The following is a 6000-nucleotide window of genomic DNA, read 5'->3' on the forward strand; positions in this document are numbered from 1 at the left end:
CTAATGCTTTGCAGGAAAAATTCTGTACTTGTCACACTAACAAGAACTAATGACAAAAACAAGGTGAAAAGATAAAGGTTAATCAATGTGGTTTAAATACAAGGCAAAATGCTTGGTGAGCTTCATAATCATCAAGATGTAAATTTTTCTCCTTTGCGTCTTTCTGAGCTAAGCTGTGGTGGTTGTTACGTTTTTAAACCAAAATCCTACTTGACTTTGGAGTGTGTTCATGGCTATGTTTTGTAATTTTTAATTTGATGGATTATTTTAGTTGCTTATTTCTGTGTTTGATTTTTTTTTTCTTTGAAAAAAAAAAACTTCTTGTTGGGTTATCAACTTGTCATCCATCTCCTCCACAAAAATCTTACAATTTGCTTATATATTGGCTGCTTCAATCTTGACATGCCATTACTTGGAGACCGGTTGGCATTGCGTTTGTAACTGCGTTTCATCAAATTTTGAATTTTTTTTTTTGCTAAAATTGAGTGCGGTTTGTACTTTTTGGATCGTTTTGATGTGCTGATGTCAAAAATGATTTTTAAAAAATGAAAAAACATCATTGGCATGTATTTCGGCACGAAAAGCTATTTGAAAAGCAACCGCTACTACACTGCCAAACACTCTCTTAGTATTGTTTCGTTGATGACGTTAAGCTTGTTAAGCTTGCTGTACAACTAGCATCACTTCTTTTACCCTGATCTTCCTATGTTTTGATATCAAGCTCTTAAATTTTGCCATGATGTTTCCTGATTTTCATCTGTTCATAGACCAACCATGCATCAAAACAAAACTATATGAGTTGGAAATTCATGAAAGCAATAGATATTATTGTAGAAACACAAATTTTCTACCAATCAAATTTCACCATGTGTTATTTTATTCTTTAAAAGAAAGGATAAAATAAAATTGAAATAAATGACATGGAAAATAAATAAGTCTTCATTTATTTCTTGACCAATGAAAAGTTGACACTTGGGATAAGATATTCAAGATATCTTGTCATAAATGCAAGATCCCGTCAATAAATATCAACCAATAAAATTATGTCATGTGGCATTGGAAAAGGACCTGAGAGCCCCTACAAATCTCTATAAATAGAGGGTCTCAACCTAAAAGGAAGGGGATTCCGGGAGATACAAATTTCCTTCAATACAAGCTCTTTAAGTAAGGAAGCTCTCTCTCTCTCTCTCTTCAAGCAAGGAAGCTCTCTCTTAAAGAGTTCTCAAGCCTCCTTCATCTATGCTTGAAGTCTACAAAAAACAAAGCTCTGTTGGATCAAGTTAAAACGCTCCATAAGAGTTATTCAACAACACTTTGAAGACAAATCAATATACTCTTCAAAGCATCAAATCACAACATCTTGCTTCGCAATACATGTCCAAATTCGTGTTTTTGCAAAGCACAAATCTTGACTTGATTTCTTAAATAAATCAAGTCACCATACATCAAATCCAAGGGAAGAATCAGAGGATTGTCTTATTCTTTTGAAAGAGTATATTACATAGATTATATCCATTCATATATTTGAAATTGTAATTTTTAGTTTTGAATTGGCAGCTTATGGGCTTAACTAAGAGAGAGGTCTAATGATGAAAAGGGAAAAGTTTGGGCTGCTGTTTTGGGAGGGGTTGCTATGGCGGGAATGGAGAGGATGAAAGTGGGGACGGTGATCACAGTGTGTTTGTGGAATATGGCAGCTGAGAGAGGTTGGATGATGGGAGTTTGATTGTTAATCCATGGAGAGAGGAGAGGCTGTGGATTGCTTGCTAGGTTTGGCGGTGTGGAAATGTTGGAAAGGGAGGAGGGACTGTCACAGGTGGTTTTGGTTTGTGAGGGGTGCTGCTGGTGTCTAGTTAAAATAAGTGCAGACATTTCTCTCTCTTTTTACCCTTCTTTAGTCAAAGAGTATATAACAAAGCAAGGTATTCAAACATCCCTTTTATTTCTCTAATTGGCTTTGATGAGCTGAGGGTGCTTTGAAATTCTTCAAGAATTTCCCTAAGAAATTTAAAATCGCAACTCATTGCACCTTCTTGCTTCCTCCAGTGAAAGTTGAATTGATCTCTTTTCCAACTCGATAGCATGCTTGCTAAGCTCAACCGAGGAAAATGACTGAAGCATTTAGACGTATTCGTCTAGATCAGATTCATCAATTTTTTTCAAAGAAATCTACAATTGATGATACCGCTCTTCCCAAAGCATATTTTTCTGTCCCTTTAGATTAGATGAAGGGACAATAGAACCAGCCGGATGATAACTGGATCCTGCTGGTGAAAACCTTGCGCTAGATTGTCCAGGAGTAAGAGGAACTAAAGGTTTTCCAGATGAGATTATTGGAGGAGCCACAAGCATAGGTGCCAATGCTGGAAAAGAAGAGACCGTTGACTCCTTTATCTTGGGACGCTTTGGTTAAGCTTGCCGACTTCAGCTTCAGATTTCCCACAGGCATAATAAACAAGACAAAAATCTAGAGCACCACTGATAGAAGATTCATAGCATTTGATAATGGAGAATGGTCTCTCGGCTCCAGAAGCCTTAATGCCATTCATAGTCTACCCACCATCCTCTGATAATGGAGAATTTCCAACAGATTTGGGAATTCTATTTTCTTTCTACACATCTCTTAATGATGTCTTCTTCACAACAAGTGGAAATTGCATATCGAGTGTGGACAAGTTTTTATCAGCATTGCCAAGCCCATACTCACCATATTTTGAATCTCATCATTTGTTCAACCAAAACGATAAATCAACAATTTTGAACACTTCATAGCCACTGAACTTCAAGACTTAAGCGAGCCTTTCCAAGGGGATTCTTGTAGGCTTGGAGATAAGATGAACTTTTTTTTAAATTACACAGATTCTTGTAGGCTTCATAGCATCATCTTTTCCAACAAATCACACAAATTCTTATTGAATGATTTAGCTAGCTCACTTGCAACAAAATTATACATGGATGAGTTGTGTTGTATGAAACCGAACTTTGCATTTATATTTATGAACTCTTTTACTAAAAAAAGAAAAATTAATGCAAGAAAATAAAAATATACTTGAAAACTTTGGTTCCAATTGATTAATGTCGATTTGGTTTTTTATTATTACTAGGGTTTATCAGAAGAAATAATATAAATGTTATGAATCCTTTTATTTAGAGGAGTTAAAGGGAAAATATAAAATAAATCGGAAAAAAACATATTGTCAAGAATGGGATTCGAACCCATGCCCTTTCGGACCAGTACCTGAAACTGGCGCCTTAGACCAGCTCGGCCATCTTGACATTGCTGATTTTCCTCATTATAGACGATATATAACTAAATTACTTAGCCAACATAGAGTTACTAACCCATGCCACAAACAACGAGAAATAATCCTCCATTACCGTAAATTGTAGTTCAAACTTCAAATCCATTATTTATTTTAAATAGCACTATAAAGATATTTCTAGGAAAATAGGTTTTTTAGTGGTTTTCTTGAAAAATAAATTTTTAAAAGTAAATTATTTTTAAATATTTAATAGTGTCATGAAAAATAAGTTAGAAATTTTTTTTTAGTATTTGATTAAATAGAAAATAAGCTGAGAAATAACTTATTAATTTTTTATGTTTTTTTTCAATTTTACTAAGAGAATGAGAACTAAATCTGATAAATAAAAAAGTTGGAGGATGAAATTAAAAAAATATAATTTTATAATTTATTTCAAATAAAATAAATAATAATTAAAATAATAAAATCAAATATGACAAATAAAAAAGTTGAAAGATGATGAAATTAAAAATAATTATAATTTCATGAATTATTTCAAATAAAAATAAATAGTAATAAAAAGAATAGAGATCATATATGATATAATTAACAAATAAAAATTTATTTATGAATTTTCCATAACTTTTATGAAAAACACTTTCCTGAAAACCAAGTCAAATTTTTCTTTAACTAGAAAGTATTTTCCGTTGATCAATTTTTTAATGATAAATAAATACAAAAAAGTTTGGAAAGTAATTTCTAGAAAACCACTTCCTATGAAACAAACGGGGTCACAGTTGTTGGCTAAGGTTTTGTGGTTTTAGATGGTGTTTGAGAATGTAGTAGCAATTGTTTTTCAAAGTGTTTTTTATTTGGTAATGCATTACCATAATTTTTTTTTAAAAAATTAATATTAAATAAAAAAAATTAAATTTTTATGAAATGTTGTTTGCATATCGTTGACAAACTTTATGACAGTGCTAGGTGGATGTACATTGTACTGCATTGGGGAGAGATGCTTGTGTATGCAATTGAGAATAATTCCAAAGTTACAATTATTGGATAAAGCGGTTACAAAATGCTGTTCTACATTGTCTTCCATGATTAGCAGAATATATCTGTAACATCAACAAGACAGCAAAGAACCGTTGCTTTGAATTTCTGAAGAGCCAATTAATTCACCTCTTCAGTGTACAAAAGCTGAAGCCACCTGCAGCCTGTCAAAGGGCGGAACGTTTTCAAGCTAAGTTTGTATTGTAGTAGGAGAAGGAAGAAATGCTGTCATCCACCACAGGCTGCACCGCATCCAGCGGCGCATCCTCCACCGTAAAGGGTCGAATCAGCTTCAGATGTTTTGTCCTTCGATACCCCTTCAGCACAAGAAAAGACTATGGCTGAAAGCAGACAGAGGGTTAGCAAAACTGCCCACAAGAGTACTAGACATGAACCGTGAACACCACCACCACTTCCAACCACGGCGAGCACCTCTTTCAAAGGCCTCACCATCGATCTCTCAATGCGAAAAAATACAAGGTGTGGGAAGTGCGAGCTGAGAGCACACAGCACGGAGAGGGAGGGGTACTTATACACTAGAAGTACTTTGGGATTTAGCTTTATGTGATTCTCTAAGTAAATTACATAAATAGTTGGCAGGCAAACGAAGAGAATCTTAACAAGGAAGAAGATAGTGGGTCAACACAGCAGCCACTATAAGCCATGAACAATGGTCTTGCATATGCTCCTCCCACTCTTTGTTGGCATTAAAATTATTGGCCTCAAGAACTAGCATCACAGCAAAATAGCCACAGAAATATGCGACAGCTAAATCCTCATCGTGCATTCAAAGTGAGGTCTGTGGCCTCCACTTGTCCTCCTGCAAAATGGGCATCAACTTTCACTAGCTACTTCATAGTAATTTATGTATAAAAAGACTTTGAAATTGCCTTTTAGTAATATTGACTAGGGAAGGTTGCAACTACTGGCCTCATTAGTGGAGCCCTATTCATATCCAGCTTATTACTAATTAAACCATAAATAAAACAATACTTTTAACTAATATATTGCTTGTGGACGCCAAATGGGTTCGTTCCCTTCCATCATCATTGAAATACTCAAAAAAATGTTGGTTTTCTACATTACCCTACTATTCTAAAAGACTAAGAATACATTTTTTTTCTTCCTCTGACTTCTATTATTTTTTTTAATTTTTTTTTCATTTCATCCTTATATTTTCTTTAATAGTCAACATCTGGGTCACTTTTGGATTGACCAAATCGATTAGATCACGCTAAAAAAAACTTTTATGTAATTTAATTTTAAACTTGGTTAAGATAAGGAGTCGGATTAATATATTTTTTTTCCTGTCAATTTCATCATTTCTTTTTCTCATTTTCATCTTTAAATTTTTTTTACCAGTAGGTTGGATTGCTTTTGGACCAGTTAAGTCGACTAAATCACGTTAGAGTAACTTTTACTCAGTTTAATTTTAAACCCGGGTTAAGCAAGAAGTTGAGTTGAGATGTTTTTTTTAATGTTATTATTTTTTTAAATTTCATTCTTAGACTTGTTTTTACCGATCTGTTGTGTTACTTTTAGATTGATCAAGTTGATTGGGTCATATCGAAACAACTGTCATACGGTTTAATTTCATTGATAAATTTCAATATTGATTCCTTTGAGCTATATTTATTAACAATATTAAATGGTTTTTTTTATGACTTTCATATTTTTTATTACATTAAAATAAATAAATTAACCC

At 33.5% G+C, this 6000-nt stretch overlaps 1 non-coding gene and 1 pseudogene across 1 annotated transcript; both read right to left on the reverse strand.

Moving 5' to 3' along the window:
* Nucleotides 1–1939: 1939 nt before the first annotated feature.
* LOC7493510 (uncharacterized) lies at nucleotides 1940–4748 on the reverse strand (annotated as a pseudogene).
* On the reverse strand, nucleotides 3196–3276 carry TRNAL-CAG (transfer RNA leucine (anticodon CAG)). The gene has a single exon. It is a non-coding gene; the product is annotated as a tRNA-Leu (tRNA).
* Nucleotides 4749–6000: the final 1252 nt, after the last annotated feature.

The sequence above is a fragment of the Populus trichocarpa genome, chromosome 12, assembly GCF_000002775.5.
Source record: "Populus trichocarpa isolate Nisqually-1 chromosome 12, P.trichocarpa_v4.1, whole genome shotgun sequence".
NCBI lineage: Eukaryota > Viridiplantae > Streptophyta > Magnoliopsida > Malpighiales > Salicaceae > Populus > Populus trichocarpa.